The sequence below is a fragment of the Pseudochaenichthys georgianus genome, chromosome 24 (assembly GCF_902827115.2).
Source record: "Pseudochaenichthys georgianus chromosome 24, fPseGeo1.2, whole genome shotgun sequence".
Taxonomy (NCBI): domain Eukaryota; kingdom Metazoa; phylum Chordata; class Actinopteri; order Perciformes; family Channichthyidae; genus Pseudochaenichthys; species Pseudochaenichthys georgianus.
The window spans coordinates 30,905,362-30,924,281 of NC_047526.1; positions in this window are offsets into that span (position 1 = coordinate 30,905,362).

Below are 18,920 nucleotides of genomic sequence, written 5' to 3' on the forward strand. Positions count from 1 at the left end.
TAAACAAAACAGGAAAATGATATTGTGTAAAAAAACAGGGAGAAAATGGGTGGAAAAAGGAAGAGGAACCGATCAGTCAAAACAGCATCACTTCACGTCACATCACCTCCAGCAGGATCTGGGAGAGGAATGCTCGGCTCGCCGTCTAAACATCTGTCCTTCAGGTCAGGGCGGTCACTGAGCTTATCCTCTGCTGACTGACATGCTTGTCTTGGCCCTGTCAGAGTACAATAGCTGGTAGATGTGAGAGCAGGACTGCCTCTCTTTCCAGCGAGTGACACGCCGCGGCCCCTCCAACCTGCCTGGAGGTCCTATAATCTTTTTACAATGTGTGGAAACAGAGCAATAAATCTGTTAGCTTACAATCTAATTTCCCTGGCCTTTTCCAGAAATGCTCATAAACTTTGGGCGCCCCCATTAACGGCCCTATTGAATCAGAGCGCTTAATCTGCTTCCAGGTGAGGGGTCAGAAAATGAATGCTTTGAGATCCATCACGCTGACGGGAGCAGAGAAAACTGGGCGAGGCAGAGCGCTGGGGAAAAGGGCAGCGTCTCTTCCTCATAGGTCAATAGCAGCCAAGAGAGTCAGTCATTCACTTTTTCCCTCAGCGCCGCTCTCATTCTCCATTTAATATGGACATCCAATTAATGTGAGCATGTCTGGGGCCGCCTGGATCCTCGTGAGTTATGGCCCATCATACACCCAGTTATGGCAGGAGGAGGAAAGGAGATACAAGAGGGAAGGAGAAGGTGAATAAGATGAGAGGACATGAGAAAAAAGGGGAGGAGAGGATTTAAGAGAGGAGAGGAGATTAAAGAAGACGAGATGAGTGAGGAGAAAAGGAGATGAGAGGGAAGGAGAGAAGAATAAGGGTTAAAGGAGATGAAAGAGAGGAGAGGATAGCAGAGGAAACAAGACGAGGAAAAGACAGAAAAGGAGAGGAGACAAGTAAAGACGAATATGGTGTAGAAGACGAGAAAATTAGGGAAAGGAAAGGAACCAAGGGGATAGGAGGGAAGATGAAGAGAAAGGACACACAAGAAAAGGGAAAAAGAGAAGGAGAAACATGAGGAAATAGAGTCAAGGTAAAATAAATGAAGGAGACAAGGAAAGTATACAGGATGACTGAGGGAAAAGATTGAAGGAAATGAAATGAAAAGAAGGTAAACGAGGAGAGGAGAGAGAGGAGAGGAGAGGGAGGAGTGGAGAGAGAGGAGAGGAGAGGAGAGGAGAGGAGAGGAGAGGAGAGGAGAGGAGAGGAGAGGAGAGACACCCTAGAACTAGAGATAAGTGATTGGCTATTGGGGCAGCAATGGCTGCGTCTGATTGGCTGCTAGGAGGAAGAGCCAAGTGGAGCAACAGACACCTGTGTGTGTGTGTGTGTGTGTGTGTGTGTGTGTGTGTGTGTGTGTGTGTGTGTGTGTGTGTGTGTGTGTGCGTGTGTGCGTGCGTGCGTGTGCGCACGCGCGTGTGTGTGTGTGTGTGTGTGTGTGTGTGTGTGTGTGTGTGTGTGTGTGTGTGTGTGTGTGTGTGTGTGTGTGTGTGTGTGTGTGTGTGTGTGTAAACAGCATTACACCAGGGTCTGTGATATTAAACCTGGACAGCAGCACCTTATTGTCGCAGCAACAGGGATTTGTCATTGTACCTCATTATCCAATTAACACCATGTGGGCCCGCGGCTAAACACACAACACACACACACACACACTGGACTTTGTGTGAGTGTGTGTAGTTATATATGGGTTTCAACAACTTAAAATAGGAAGTGTTGGATGAAACTTTTAGCTTTGCTGCCAGCAGCTAACACATTAAATGTCCTCTCTTTGTTTTGAGAGTCCTGATCGTTAGAAGGTTGTTAATCATCGAAAGCTTCAGAGCGTCGTGCCGTTTCACCGACTTGAAGTCAAGCTCCAGCCGGCAAACCTGAATGCACACACTGAACGCACACAGCTGTTCCTCACAGCCGCTTGGCACGCAGGGCTCAAAGTGGACAGATTGAAACCTTAAGTGGAGAACAGAGAAAGAATGAAAAGAAAACAAACTAATAAAGAGAATATCAAAACATGGGACATCCCTGAATTTCCCCGGATTAGGAAACGTTTCAAACTAAATGAAAAAAAATGTGCATTTCATTAAATGCTAATATCTGAGAGGAGCTGTGCAGACTCACTCGGACTGCGTCTCCGCTCACAAAGAGATCCCTCTCTGATTTCAGAGGAGTATACGCAAGTTATTGCAAGGATGCTCAGAGTATCCCAGTGCAGAGCCCTCTAAATCCTGATGTCAGATGTTTTATTATTAAAACTCTGAGACACTCTGTCCTCTCTTTTCTCAGAGGCTCAAAGGCGGCCAGATGCAACAACACACATCTTAACTGATCATCTAAACACCCAAACATACGAGCATCAACACACTGCGATGTCCAGATCATCACAAACGATAATGAAATGCTTTGTATCTCTTGACGTACAATACGTTTTAATTCACTTTTGAGTAGAGGAAGACAGGAAATAAAGGAAGAGAGGGGGGTGAGTTCACTGACTCTCGGACATTACTGCAATGTGGTATTCATCTTGCATCACTACTGCCTTACACATCGTTTTAAAATAGTGCAGAACTTCCAGCTGTGGGGAAAATCCAGCAGCTTGGATGTGGCTCGTAGTACCGTTGAAAATGCCTTCATATTTCTATGTTATCCATCCCTGTCACTGTAGAGAGGGTTTCACTGAGAACTGCGTTAACGAATAGGACTGGGGGGATTCCATATATTCCTTATTGTCAAAGATCCCACAGAAAAACAAAATAAAAATGAATTAATCGAACCAATAAGTCGTGTTTCTGTTGCCAAATTCTGAGTGATGAATCGTAAAGGTCCCATGTCATGGCCATTTCTACTGATCATATTTCCATTGTTGAGGTCGACTAGAATAGATTTAAATTGTTCAATGTTCCAAACTCACATTGGTTTCTCACAGCATCTCTGTATAGTATGTGCATTCACTCTCTGTCCTACACGGCTTGTTGGAGCTCCTGCCCCCCCTCCCTGTGAGCCCAGTGTGCTCTGATTGGTCGGGACGTTGCGAGGCTCGTTGCGAGGCTCGTTGCGAGGCTCGTTGCTGCTCGTTGCGAGACTCGTTGCTGCTCGTTGCTGCTCGTTGCGAGACTCGTTGCTGCTCGTTGCTGCTCGTTGCTGCTCGTTGCGAGACTCGTTGCTGCTCGTTGCTGCTGCGAGGAGCGGACAGGTTTCCGGGTCGGCGATACAGCGAGACACAGCGAAACTCATCCTGAGCACACAAACACTCACAGCCGAAGTAAAATAATAAGTGTGGCTTAATATTGAGAAAGAAAAAGGTTTATAGCGCTGTGAGAATGGGTCTGCGGAGAGCATTTCTCCGCCATCCCAACTCGTCTTTTACCAGCGTTCAGGGAGCTCTATGCAAGTCAATGGGACATCCTGCTAGTTAGCCAAGGAGTCCTGGTGAGTGAGGGGCTCCGCGGATTGGTCCATTTGGGCCAATCCGGTCAATTGTTGTTGATCTGGGGGTTCACACGTCACAGAACCCAGAAGGCAAACAATGGAAACAGAGAAATGTCCAACGAGGCGTTCAGGGGCAGCACAGACAGGTCTTCTCTGTGTTAGAGCTTTACTCGCTACAGGGTGTACTTTGAGGGTCTGTGACTCTGCAGACCGTTCACATGCAGAACAACCTTCATAACACACAAGGGGACGGGTGATAACCGGAAGAGTGTGACATGGGCCCTTTAACAGGGTCACAAACAAGATGGCGTTTGCCAAACTGGAGGCTTTGTCATTAAAACCATGTCTATAAGGTCTTAAACATATTCACAATGTATACATCTTTGAATAACATTTGTTACAAACTACAGTATCTGGCTGTTTTATGAAAGCCTTTAAAAACATCTAAATACATTTTAATAGCAACAACAATCCAGAAACAATGCTTTGCTTGATTTAAACTTCTGTAACGTCTCGTCTTGTCTGGTCGTGTGACGACAGACATTACACTCCGTGGATCCCGTAAAGGATGATTGGGTACAGATGGATGGATCTTCATTTAGGCTACGAGCTGCGTTAAAGTTGTTTGAGTATTTCTTTGCATCATTAGAATCTATTTAAAAGCTGTTTCCAGCCGAGCTCTCATAGCTGTGATCTAAAGGTGGCAAAGACAGTGTTACGTCCACGCAATGGCAGACACAAAACTATGTGATTCTATAGAAGAGCAACACACACATTCAATCATCTGCACAAGAGAAAATAAAGTCTGTGTCCGAAGTCCTAACTCATATGTTTTGAATTGAGATGTTCATTGCAACAAAAGCGTCATAAAACATTGATACTTCTAGAACATTTCAAGTTCTGATTGTTTCTCTGTACAGGTTATTCAAAATAAAAGACAGATTTAAAATAAATAACTCACAGCTTTTTACTGCAAAGAAATAAAATGTTCCTGCGCATGAGGATTGCATAAGTGTTCTGGCCTTGGAAGAAGCTGGATGAAACTGTGTGTGTGTGTGTGTGTGCGTGCGTGTGTGTGTGTGTGTGTGTGTGTGTGTGTGTGTGTGTGTGTGTGTGTGTGTGTGTGTGTGTGTGTGTGTGTGTGTGTGTGTGTGTGTGTGTGTGTGTGTGTGTGTGTGTGTGTGTGTGTGTGTGTGTGTGTGTGTTTTTAAAGGCCTAATGTTTCCTGACATCTCACAGTTAAAGTATCATAGAGGCAGAATGATCGCCCCTGGCTAGCGGGAAAGAGACTGCCTGGGGCCTTTCGCTCTGGGCAAGAGTGTGTGTGTGTGTGTGTGTGTGTGTGTGTGTGTGTGTGTGTGTGTGTGTGTGTGTGTGTGTGTGTGTGTGTGTGTGTGTGTGTGTGTGTGTGTGTGTGTGTGTGTGTGTGTGTGTGTGTGTGTGTGTGTGTGTGTGTGTGTGTGTGTGTGTGTGTGTGTGTGTGTGTGTGTGTGTGTGTGTGTGTGTGTGTGTGTGGTGAAACAACCTTTCAACATGCAATATTCTCTGTGTCATCAGCTTAAACAGCTAAACAGGGTGTTCAAGGGAGAGAGGAGGATGAAGCCTTCACAGCTAACACAGCGTTGCAGCACCGGACTCCTCTTTTAATGAAGGAGGATAGGAAGACGAGGGATGAAGGGAGAAGAAGAAAGAGAAGGAAAACACTTGTGTTAAGTCGAGTCCTATCATCTCATCATGCTCTTACACTTCTTTCTTTGAGTGCCTGCAAAGCGCGCTGCGATCTCCATTAGCAGCGACGCCAAAAGAGAGCTGCAGCGCTAAAACCCCGCTTGTTGTCGTTCCTGAAATAATCAAGCGGATTTATATAATATTCAGCACTAAATTATTCAAGTGTTTAAGGCTCAGAAGTTTGAGCAAATTGCTGCCTTTCCTCCTTTTTTTAAGTGCAGAGTGGGAATGATGTGCGCCGCCATGCCTGAAGCCAGCTTGGACTTGAGGTCTGATCTCCTCTTATTAGCACTTTCCCCTTTTGTGTGTTCCTCAAGATCAGCTTCTACAAACAGGCAATTAACAACAGTGTAATGCTTATCACAATGCAATTAGCGCAACTAAAATCTTCCTCTTTAATATTCTTAGTGTCAATGTAGGTACAAGCTGAGAGTGTGGCTAATGGAAACACAAAGCAATACCTTACAGATGTGTTATTAGGACACCGCTGCAGTGGTTTCTGGCCTGCAGCTGCCGGAGAAAGTGAGGGAGGGTCAGGGTACAGTATGGTGTCTAGTGTGAGTCCACACAACGGATGAAGTCATTTCACACTCGTCTGTGAATGAAATGAGAGCCCGGCGATAGCATCTCCCCTCGCGTCCGCTCTCTGCCAGCAGAGCTTTTGATCTTCTCGAGCGGCGCAGAAATTATCATCTGTCCGAGTTTTTTTACAGCGAATCAGTGCCGGGCGATTCTCTCCCTCTGTCTCCATTTTCTGTCTCGTTCTGAAAAGCCGCCGAGCCATGAGTTCAAAGCTGGAGCCCAGATGAGATGAGCACCACTCGTGAGGAATTACATTAGTGCCCGACTGTCCCATGTGCCGGCACGCAATACATCAGAAAGAGAAGGGAATATGTTCGTGTCTGGAAGATGGCCGTGTAGTGCTGTAAAAGGGCTGAGAGAGGGTTACTGCAACACCTACATTCATGTGTTACTAACCTGCATCTAACAGTGATCAGGTGTAAACAAAAAGCTATTGTTTTGGACACAATAAACATAAAAGTGCATACAAATCCAATGGGGAAGTTACAGCAACACATACATGTACTGTGTCTGTATGTATCTGTTCATCATTTAACTCTGCTGTTAGCATGATTAGCTGTAAGAAATCGCCATTTTCCAACCGCACATATGTTAGCTTAGCTTTAGCCACACAGGTGAACTCTCACTTGTGTCTTTTGCCTTGACTTTAATCGCATTCAGGCTTTAAAGGAACATGTTCTGTTTTTAAATGCTTTAATTTAAACTTGCAGTCGCTGCTTTTTGTGGCCAACCTCGAGGCAGCAAGGAGTAAACACAGACTAACATATTATCAACCCAGTCTCACGGCATTTCGTGTTATAGTCACGAAATTAATTTAATCTATTGATTTGTGTTCATCAACACGATTTTCACTTTTTTGTCGTGTCACACAGAACGATTTCAAAAGCAATGTATTTCTATTGGTAGTGTGTTTCGTGCCTGCAGCACGTCTTTTTGTCCAGTCGGGTCTTGGAAGACCAGAAGCTGTGTGGTTCATAAAAACATTTTCTTACTCAATATCTTACCCTAAGCCTAACCCTATCCCTTTTATTTTAAATTGTATAATGTCGGAGTTTTTTTGCCGTCCGCGAGGAAAAGAAATGGCTCAGAGCCTCAGGATACTGTATTTTTTAAAATCTTTTTTTCTAATTTGTTGTTATTTGGTGCAGGCACGAAACATACTACCAATAGAAATACATCGCTTCTGAAATCGTTCTGTGTCTGAATACTGAAATCTGTATCTTGTTTTCCTTCTAATTTGTTATTATTTACATTGCTTTTAAAATCGTTCTGAACACGAATCAATAGATTAATTTCGTGACCATAACACGAAATGCCGTGAGACTGGGTTGCATTATCCCCCAAAGCTCATATGCTGACTTGTTAGCAATGACTTGCTTATGTACACACATAACAGACACAGAGCTTGTCACAGCTTTTATTATGTTGTTTTAATTGTTTTTTTATTGTTGTTTTGTTTCACCCTTTTTAATTTTGTAGCACTTTGAGTTTTGTTTACGCAAATGAAAAGTGCGCTTATAAATAAAATATATTATTATTATTACAGAGCTTATTTAAAGTACTAAATAGTGCAACCGATTTGATTGTAAGACCAATATGTTCTTCTTTTAGCTCCATTTTGGTCTCCTCCTCCCTAACTTTGCTTGCTTGTTGTTTAGCGCTGGGCAGGAAGTGTTGATTTGTGGGACATTTCTATTTATTATGAACATACAGCATGGATCCGTTTTTTAACAACCCATATGATCATCTGACTGCTTTGTTTCTTGGACCTGTTGGATATTTGTTTGGCGATGTTGCGCGGTTCTTATGTGATTGTTGGCAAGGGTTGGCAAAAACTTCTAACAAGACGGCAGTAAAGGGAAATCGAGTTTATTTTAGACTGTAAATTATAAGCTTTTTGTCAGATTCGCTCCCTTACACGGCCTTCCTATATCACTCCCTACCCACCACACACACACACACACACTTCCCGTGTTCATGTGGAGTGAGAGCAACATGCAGGGAGGGAGAGTCGAGCCATGAATCATGACTATTATCATTAGGTTAAGCACCAACCAGCCCCAAAGGCAGTGAAAGCCTCTGTGGAGAAACGGCACTCTAAATGAGCCTGATTATTATTATTGTCCTCCAAATGAGAGTGATTAGTATTGATGTCTAAATGAGCGCTGAGGTTATTATTGCCATGATTATTATTATTATTATTGTGGCAGTGTTATGAGAAGCAGGCAGCCTCGCTCGTCTTCGCTTCATTCACTTTTAATTCCACAGGCTGCCTCTTTTACCGACAGCAGCGCCACATGGCAAACTCTAATGAAAACCTACAGAACACTTACATGTTCACACACAGGTGCACAAAGTTGCTACATACACACACATCCTCATACAGACTGCCGATAGACATGCACACATTCGCAGAGACTTGACGTAAAGACATGTGCACTAATATACCCGGTCTAACCTGGAGGAAGGCCTCTGAGCGATGTCTGATGGAGCAGATGGAGACAATTCCCTGCCTTCCCTGAAACAGAATAAATAAATCATCATTACATCTGGACAGATAACAGATCTGAGGAACCAGCTGACAGGAACGTTGCATATATTAATTCAGATTACATGATAGACGTGCGGGGCCCGTCATCCCCACCGTGTATTGTTTTTGAAGCTAATCGTTGCAGCTAATCGGTGAGTAAACATGGCAGCTCTGAGCGCTGGAAATGTGTTTAATTGTTGTCAAATGTGAGTTAAGATTCAAATTGGGTTCATTTGTCTTCTGAATGTGTCGTTCGAACGGTACATTTGGAGTGAGGAATTGGTTTTAAAGTGTGTGTGTGTTCACTTGTGTGTGTGTGTTTGTGAGAGTCAGGACGGCTGTCAGATCACCTCTCTGATTGGCCGATGTGACAGGCATCAAAAAGCGCCGTGGGAGGAGAGTGGAGGAGGCGGGCTGCCCAGCTGTCAATCACTGCCAGTCACAAGTCCAGCTCAGCCAACAAAGCATCACCTGGGCCCACACATTCACACACACACACACACACACACGCACACACACACACGCACACACACACACACGCACATACATTTCTAAAGCTCACATGTACAAACATAATCCATAAATCTCCATGCATACATCCCCAAATGCACAAAACCACATCAAAAAGCCACCTTCCCCTGCTTTGCACACACACTGACTGACTCTCTGTCCTTCTCACACACACACACACACACACACACACACACACACACACACACACACACACACACACACACACACACACACACACACACACACACACACAGTCGTCCGTCTCGACACAGACAGGCATTCCGTTTGACAGAGTAATTATGACGTCCCACTCGGAGGGAGCCCTGGGCAGAGAGGTGAGAGTTATCGATCCCGCACAGGAGGAAATTTATCAATGTCCAAACGCTCAGGTCTGACAGGAACCCAATCCACTTAGAGCGCAATGTTCAAACTGTTCGGATCGGCTCAGAAAACACACACCGCTGCTCGGCGCGGAGGAGGAGGAGGAGGAGGAGGAGCCGGGATGAAGGCCCGAGGTCAGAGGTTAACTTTACATCACCAGAAACTTTTATACTAGTTTTAGTTTGCCGTTTCAGTTTCTGCTCAACAAGTCCTTCAAATGTAATGATTACAGTTCGTCAAACAGCTCCAAAACAAAACACAACATTGTTCTCTGATCTGGATCCACTTTTGACACCACTTGTCTTGTCATACATCTCTGCTAAACAATGCATATTTTTACAATTGTATAATGCTAGCTTTTAGGTTTGGTCACTCACAAAAACAACTTGGTTAGGTTTAGTTAGAGCTCATGCCCTAGATTCAAATATGGCTTCCAAGGTACATGTATGTAGATAAGATAAGATAAGATAAGATGGACCTTTATTAATCCCGTGGGGAAATTCAGTTGTAAAAGCAGCAACAGGGTACGCGTGAAAAACAGGACAGCAAAGATTCACACAGATTCATAAAATCAAAAATAAAATCAAGAAACATTTTTTAAATGATAATAATAATAATAATAATAATAATAATAATAATAATAATAATAATAATAATAATAATAATAATAATAATAATAAAAGACTATGAAATAGGAGTAAAAATAAGAGTAAAAATAACTGTCCGCATATATACATATTTGGTCATATCAATTATGAAGTACGAAATGAGTTAAAGTGACAAGTGAAAATGGACATCTGTACATATAGGGACATATCTATCTACACATTTGGTCTACTACCAATATATTAACATGGGTTGTGGAAACACTGTATATTTATGTCCAGTGATTTTATACTATTTTTTTTGTTTACATTATTGACCCGACTGTCCGAGGCGCTCGGTGCTGCGTCGTGGAGGGACGAGTCTGTGGCTGAACGTACTCCTCATCTTCACTAGCTCTGCGTGGAGTGGGTGGCAGGGGTTCTCCAGGATGCTGTCGAGCTTCCTCCTCGTCCTCCCCTCTGCCACCTCCTCCAGATTGTCCAGTTGAACTCCCACTACGGAGCTAGCCTTCCTCACGAGCTTGTTCAGCCTGCCAGTGTCCCGAGTGTTTGTGTTTGTGTTTCCAGCCCAGCACACCACGGCGAAGAAGAGCTCCCTGGCCACCACAGACTGGGAGAACATCTGGAGAAGTCTCGTGCACACGTTGAAGGACCTGAGCCTCCTCAGGAAGAACCCTTCCTGAAGAGAGCATCAGTGTTGTCTGTCCAGTCCAGTTGATTGTTTAAGTGCACTCCCAGGTGTTCAGTATCTCCCTGAGGCCTTTCGCTGAACACAATATTTTGATTATGCTCTCATTAAAGGACAAAACCCCCCCCCGAAAGAAATCATCTTTACAATATAAAAATACTTAGTTCAAATCTTCTTGACATGATATTATTACATCCATTTTTTTTTTTGCTGCATATCTTTGCACCTATGGAGAATGTATGGATGTGGGCATGCCTCCCGATGAGTGTGGTTTTCCAGTGTATTCAAGTCATCAAATCAATCCCATTAGATTCCTCTGACTTTAAACTCCCTTATTCCCTCTGTGTGTTGCTCTCAGTCTGAGCTCTGGCTCTGCTGTACATGCTGTTGCACTGAAAGCCAAAATGTCAACATATTTAAACTGCTTTCAGAAGCTCTCAGCACTCGTGTTGGTCGGAGTCGGTAACATTTATCTTTGACTGACAGATCAAGGCATTCAAGTGTGGCTCACTGCAGCTTGAGAAGCAAAGGGTTTGACACCGAGCTTTTACCAGACAGGAAAGCTCTCGCCTGACTTTCAAAACCACTGAGTGTTGTACTGTATCGTAAAAAGCACGAGCACTCGCCCAGTGTTTTATATAATATGCACAAACATGGCTTATTCAAAACTTCTCCAATGTATTGTGGTCCAACAAAATGCATAGATAAAAATGTGGCATCTGATCCCATGAAGACAAACTTAATTCAATGTGTAATTTATACAGTATGCTAATGTCTAAAACTAAAGCCCTTTTTTCGTCCTCCTTAAGGCTTAATTGCTGTGATAGAAAAGCAGATTCATAAAAATATCCTCCGCTTGAAAGCAGCTCCCCTACCTCAAACGTCTCCATTGGACTCCTTTCTTTACTTCCATAGTGACATCAACATGTCACACTCACATTGTTACTTTCCAATCTACTATAGATATTGCAATGATGTTATAATCTTTTTAGCCCAGATAATCGTCTACTAAAAGTCTATTGTGACTTAACGCCATAATGCAGAATGGGTTCAAACGTGACTATTTATTTCCTTGAAACCATTTAAGCAATTTTCTGGATCTTCCAGAAACAGATCGTTCTCCATTAATAGTATTTTAGTCAATATTTCTGTCAGATGCTGCGTTCAAAATGAGACTGTCAGCTTGGAAATACATCCATTACGTGTGTGTGTGTGTGTGTGTGTGTGTGTGTGTGTGTGTGTGTGTGTGTGTGTGTGTGTGTGTGTGTGTGTGTGTGTGTGTGTGCGTGCGTGCGTGCGTGCGTGCGTGCGTGCGTGCGTGCGTGCGTGCGTGCGTGTGTGTGTGTGTGTGTGTGTGTGTGTGTGTGTGTGTGTGTGTGTGTGTGTGTGTGTGTGTGTGTGTGTGTGTGTGTGTGTGTCTTTATAAAGTTTTGATCCTATGCACCACAAGGGAAAACACACAGTGCTTTTCGTGTGTGTTCTTTGTCTTCTTACTCATCACCCTCAGACTATCCGAGCACCTGTGGACATCTGCCTACAGCCGCAGGCCGTGTCCACACCTTCATTTCTCTCAGAGAATGAGTGGAATCATTTCCCCTCGCGCAGACCTCTCCATCATTATTGGCACACTTTTATTGATCAGGACCTCGCCCGGTAAATTACAAGCTATTAGTCAAACTCTTTCCCCCCAGTTTTGAAAAGAGGTTTGATGGAGTGAGAGTGCGGGGAGAAGCTGTGCGACCTTTGGGTGTTTTAACGTTATTGTAAATGATGGAAATGTCCTGAGATGTATTAGGGTAATGCAGATTAAACAGCACACACACTCATGTAACCCATTGCTCAAGGTGCCACCGAATCAACATTAGTTCAAGGAAGCCGGGGATCCAGGTGAAATCTACAGCATTGAAGTTAGAGAGCACACAAGCCGCCTCACTTAATTTTTTTTGATGTTTAGCCCCAGGCCTATCCTACTAAAGAGAAGTAATTTGGCTTATCTTATCCCAGAGACCTAGCAGCTGCTTTTTATTCTTTTTTGTGAGGTCTTTTTTCTCATTTAGTCCAACAAAGATTGTCCTCATAGATTGACCTTCTCCGTGCCTGCAGGCCGTTGCCCTCATGCCAGTAACTAGATAACACACTCTATCAGAGATTTGAGAAAATCATTGGGAAAGCAGTGGGGCTGATAGTGGCATCAATCCTAACCTGACACCAGGCTGGGTCAACCATTTATCTCTCCACACCGCCTCTGGTCACAACAGCGGCCATCTTGCTCTGCTACATCCTTCTTTAATAACCTTGGCCGCGTCTCTTTGCAGACTGAGAGGATAAGGCGCCACGGCACTCCCAGCGCCTCGCCTGATCGCCGCCCGCTTTGTTTGCATGTTACCCGTGAAAATGCCATTCAAACACGTTTACCCTGTGTGTGTTTCAGATCGACAAGATCTCCAACGCAAGCAAACACACACAGAGATGTGTCTAACAAGAGGGCCAGAGCTCAGAAACTCGTTAGCGTAGGAGTTAATGGCGACTGCACCGTCATTAATTCCCCATGGTGTTTGACTTAAATGCTTCTATATTGGTGGAGTGAGAGATTCCCAGAGGCCTCCTAGCGCTGAGATCATTGTTTTTCACTTACTAACAATGAACTTATGATCAGAGCGCCGCGAGGCTTTTAAAAAATGCCCCGCAGGATCATTACAGACCCTATGTGTGTGTGTGGTGTGTGTGTGTGTAGCAGCAGTGTGTCCGAGGCTCATCTCGTTGCTCCGTGGCGCAGGCAGGATGAGAGGGGAGGTTAAATGGGGCGTCATCAATCTCAATGAAGTGCAATTATTTTCTCACTTATTAATCATTGCCGGCTAATAGCTTGTGGCAAAGCAGGGTCGGCCATTTGTCAAACTTAGCAGATTTCTGTAATTTTGTTTCCCCGTTTCCCTCTAATGTTTGTGTAGACTTTGGCAGATATCTATGGAGGGCTGCAATAAGTCTGTGCCTCCAAGTATCTATCTCCTACCTGCGCGGCAGAACTAACTGAACTTCTCGCTGTTTCTCCATGTGAGTGATTCTCTCCATTTCAGAGCTGAGTGACTATTTCATGGTCTGTGGCAGAGCAGAATGGAAAGCTTTATTTGCAGGGTGCAGCAGGGACGGCCTATTGATGGTTAACTACACTCAAACCCTAAGAAACTTCACCCATTACTGCATGCTGTTGTTTGTATGTAATTCTACTAAAACATGCACTTACTTTATATTAGAGACTGTAATTCTGAGGCAAGACATAACCAAAACTATGGCTGCTTCCTTCCAACAAATATGTTCAGCATCGATTAATCTGCCAATTAATTTCTCAATGTATCATGTCATAAAAGAATTAGAGTTTTTTTAAGTTTGAGATAATGTACAAATATATAAAATATCTTTTTTTATAAGTCCAAATATATCCCATTTAATATGATATAAAACAGAGGACATCTCTCCAGATATAAGAGGCTAACAACTGCATTTAAACGATGAATCGATCATCAAAATAGTGTCTGTTGATCGACTAATCGATTACTTGATTAATTGTTGATGCTCTAAACCAGCGGGGTCAAACTCAATTTCATCAAGGGCCACATCAGCGTTATGGTTTCACTCAAAGGGCCGGTTGAAACTTTAAGACAATATAAAAATATATATATAAATATTTAATATATATAACATAATTTATTATATTACATGATTGCCTCTGCATTGGATTATTTTCAGATACGTCTGAAAGCAGAAGTCTTGGGCAAATAATTGCAAGTCTCTTCAGTGTGCATGTCACGAAATTATTTAAAAAGAAAAGCCAAATTCTGGAAAAACAAAAAAAAAGAAGTGACATTTTGAAAAAAAAGTAACATTTTGAGAAAAAGGCCAATTCTAAGAAAAAAAGCATATTTTGAAGAAAAAAAGGCAAATTGACAAAAAAGGCAAATTTGAGATGCATTGTGGGACATGTAGTTTATGGGCAACGTGCTTCTGTAAAGTAGCATGTAACCGTATAATAAACGTATTATATTCTTTGCAAGCTCTTGCGGGGCCACATAAAATGAAGTCGTGTGCCGGATTTGGCCCCCGGGCCTTGAGTTTGACACCCCTGCTCTAAACAAAAGATGTTTCTAGACTAAGCAACAACACAGCTATTTGGCACTTGACATTTATAAGAAAAACCTGATGTCAATTTGTATATAACAAGATACCGTTGGGGCAACACATAATACGGTAATATTAATGAGGGTATCATAAATAAGGGAGTGTACTAGTCACAGTTAACTAACCACACCCTTTGGTACATGTATACTTCAGAGGACACGAGTTCAGCAAAATCATTGTTTTTATATTAACAATGTATTAAAGGACTATTGGTTGCTGGAACCACACAGAAGTGCCACTGACTGTGCAGCTCCCCTTTGATCATCTCTGTTTTGGTAAGCAGCAGAAAAAGACAGATGTTTTCCTCGGCAGTCGGTGGAGACCAACACAGAGCTGAAAGCAGTGTGAATATTACATTCCCTGGTGGCAAGAAGAAAAAAGAAACCCAAGTGAATGTCTATGTTGCTCTGTGTTTGCCTCATGTCTATTGCTTACACATTCTCCATAGCTTTATAAGGTGATATATCAATGGTGTGTTTACAGCTTGTATTACTGCCTCCAAGTGGCCCAAAACATATCTATTCTTACAGCGTACAGCTCTAAGGCTTGGTGTTGCAGTGAGGCAACCAACTACCCTTTTGTGTGTGTGTGTGTGTGTGTGTGTGTGTGTGTGTGTGTGTGTGTGTGTGTGTGTGTGTGTGTGTGTGTGTGTGTGTGTGTGTGTGTGTGTGTGTGTGTGTGTGTGTGTGTGTGTGTGTGTGTGTGTGTGTGTGTGTGTGTGTGTGTGTGTGTGTGTGTGTGTGTGTGTGTGTGTGTGTGTGTGTGTGTGTGTGTGTGTGTGCACATGTGTGTGATTGTTTGCATGCACACGTCAGTGGATAAACAAAAAAATGTGGCTTCAACCTCTGTTCCCTAACCACCATCCACTTTGACCTAGGCTTCATTACGAATAAGAGATCATGTTACCCTGGAAACGTCTTCCAACACTGATAATAATGGTCCAAATTATGAAAATCAGGATATCTCCATTAAATGTGTGTTATTTAATTTGAGCGCAGGTCACAGGATGCACCTTCCCAGTAGTTTAATACGCCTTTAATATGAAAGTGTTCCTGCCTGCAGCCAGAAACGTTGTGGGGCTCGACTGCAGGATGTGGAAGATCAGCGGATCAGAAGCTCTGTGTGCCAGATGTGTCAAGCTGTGTTGGCTGCAAGAGGCAAGACGACTGGTAGTGTTTTGTTTCCCCGTGCCGCTGTTTGCTTTTCCCGCTGGTTCCATGTCTTAATTGTTTCTTATTAATGCGACACATTCTCAAACGTTCGTCATCTGTCATTAAAAGAAATCCCCTAATATATGCATATGGCAGACAGGTGTGTGTGTGTGTGTGTGTGTGTGTGTGTGTGTGTGTGTGTGTGTGTGTGTGTGTGTGTGTGTGTGTGTGTGTGTGTGTGTGTGTGTGTGTGTGTGTGTGTGTGTGTGTGTGTGTGCGTGCGTGCGTGTGTGTGTGCGTGCGTGCGTGCGTGCGTGCGTGTGTGTGTGTGTGTGAGGATGACAGGATGATGTGAATAACATTTAGATTTCCCTATTAAAATGTAAATATTCATCGCATTGAATAATGTGTAATTTGACTCACAGTAATGTCAGCTCGGCGTTGCAGCACTTGATGTGAGTGCCAATAGGAGGACACAGTGATGCATAAATAGTTTGGGTGTGATTATCTGAAATGTGCCCACAGCTAAACCACGAGGAGCAGACAGATGTGTTTAAAGGCAGAGAACTAACACAGCCCTGTGGATGTGTTTGGTTTGGCAGCCTGGCTGAAACCCACAGATCCATGCGCGGTCACTGCGGGACCTCTAGTGGCAGACAGGGGACACTGCTTATATGTAGGTAATCTATCGACTGGTGTATCACATGTTATTAGAATGTCTTTATTCAACACAATTATATTTTCTCCAAAGGTGGAAATTGTTGAAAGACTTTCCGGTTTTATGTATGGTCGAAGTTGTTAGGATTTGTCTGTGTTGGTATTTTTCGTGTCCTTTTCTATCTTTGGGTTTCCTATTTTATTTTGTAAAGTGTTCACCCCCGTTTCCTGCCTGTTTGCTTTCTGCCGGTTTCCCTCTCTGATTACCCAATTGTGTTCACCTGGTACCTATGTGTTTTCTCCTCCCTCCTCACCTGTCTCGTGTTTATGTGATGTGTCCTGGGTGTATTTAAGTTCTGGGTTTTCTGTCTCTCTTTGTCGGGTTGTCTTGTGTATTGGCTTGTCCTCGGTGAGTGTTCTGTTCTGTATTTGTCAGCATAGCCTTGGAATAAAGGAATTATTTGTACGTTAATCTGCATTTGGGTCCTACCTGCTTCACACACCGTAACAGAAGTTCTGCCACTAAGAAGCATCAGTATTATTGAAAGCTTCTCATTTTGCCACTACATCTGTGACATTTTATCTTATTTAAACTCTATTTGCCTCATAATGGATAGTTGAGATTATATGTGTCGATTAAAGCAACAAATACAGTAAACATATGTAATGTCAAAGTCACTTTAATAATCGGAATATTTGACCATAGCACACAAAAACCTCTGTTTACATTGTCAATAAAATACTGTTGCATTGTTCTAACCCTATAGCAGTTGAATATAGTGGAGTGCAACAGTTTACAAACATATACTTTGTATTTATTAGCTAATGCAAAGACGCTGCTCGACACTAAAGGGCAACGAATGAATGATAAACAAAAACGAACTACAGATATTTATCCGTTACTGATATTTTTTTAATATAAGCTTCCTCCAATGAGGAGTTCTTCATTCTCAATTCTTGACACCTTTCTAATTTGAACAAAATTGTACATTCTGATTTGTTCACATGAGCCGGTGTGTTTTTGCTCCCGGGACATGATGATGATGTTGTGATGATTTTAGGGGAGCCAATGGCAACTCTTCACATATGTTGTGATTGTGTGAACATTTCCTTGTGTTTTGATGTTTGATAATTATGTAAATTCCTTTACTATTTGACTTTCTTTCTGCAAACAAATACACAAACAACCTAACTACAGTATTGTACCAAAACCAAACTCTTGTTTTGAATGTAGTACAAGTCCTTTTTTTTCAACTATTAGCAAAAACAACCTGATCAGGCTTAGCTTTTATATTCATAGTTGAGTAATATACAGAAACACAACAGTGTCTGTAGAAGGGATCTCTTTACATCCAACTTGTCACGTCACAGGTGATGTACTTTCTCTCAATGTTGCAAAGTTGGATAAGATATCATTAACCTTAACTCCAGACATTCAACACTGTCTAAAACCAACTTTAGTAGATTTTCAAAAAGGCCCCTCTCGTGGAAAAAGGATTGCATTTGTGCCAAAGGGGAGAGATGTAATAGAAATACTCACATCGGCCGATAAATTGCGTGAATTCAACTGAACGCTCTGGTACTGAGAAAGAAAGCCAACCTCTCTTCATAAAAAACCCCACACGTCTTCTGGAATGTGTGTTATGTGATGCTTGTTGTTGATAGACTCCATAAGGTACAGTGTGTTCTTCATGACCTGTAATAGCAGGCATTTGCCACAAGAGGTCCTCCTCGTGACAGGAAAGAGAGAGACCACCAGGTAACAACAGGTGACACAACCTGAGAACAGGAGGTAACCGCTTCTACATAAAGTACAAAATTAATGTAACGCTAAAATTCTTCACATAGAATAACAAATCCATGGTTTGCAACATAGCTGCAGGGCCGCGTGGAGCCTCACCTCGCGAGGGCTTTGTTGTTTGTTGTTGACCTCATCTTGCGGCGCACCTCTATGCGCGTATGCGGCGCAATTAGGGCAGGCGTGGCACAGTTTCGCCGCTGCGAGGCTCCACTAGCACAATGCCCCCCCCCTCCGACGCTCGCGACACAGAGGGCCTCCTTATATAACTTTACGTGGGGCCACACGTTGGCTAGGGGTGGCCCTGCATACTGTAGCTGTGTTACTTTAGTACTTGATAGCAACTGAATTATTATCATTGCACATCTCTAGTCTGTAATCTGTTTAGATTTGACAACATGAATGGACGAAGCAATTTAATTATGAATACATTATTAAATGCTCTCAGTTTAGTTTACAGCCCTGCAAAAAACTCTGACATCATTAAAGAGATTAATGTTCAATAATATGCTTCCACCACTTTCATTCTCTCTCAACATGATACATAGCCTATATCAGCTCACACATTTGAGCCTGCATTTCTAATTGTGGTTGATTTCTCGCAGTTGTCGTGTTGTTTTCTGCTCCTTTCC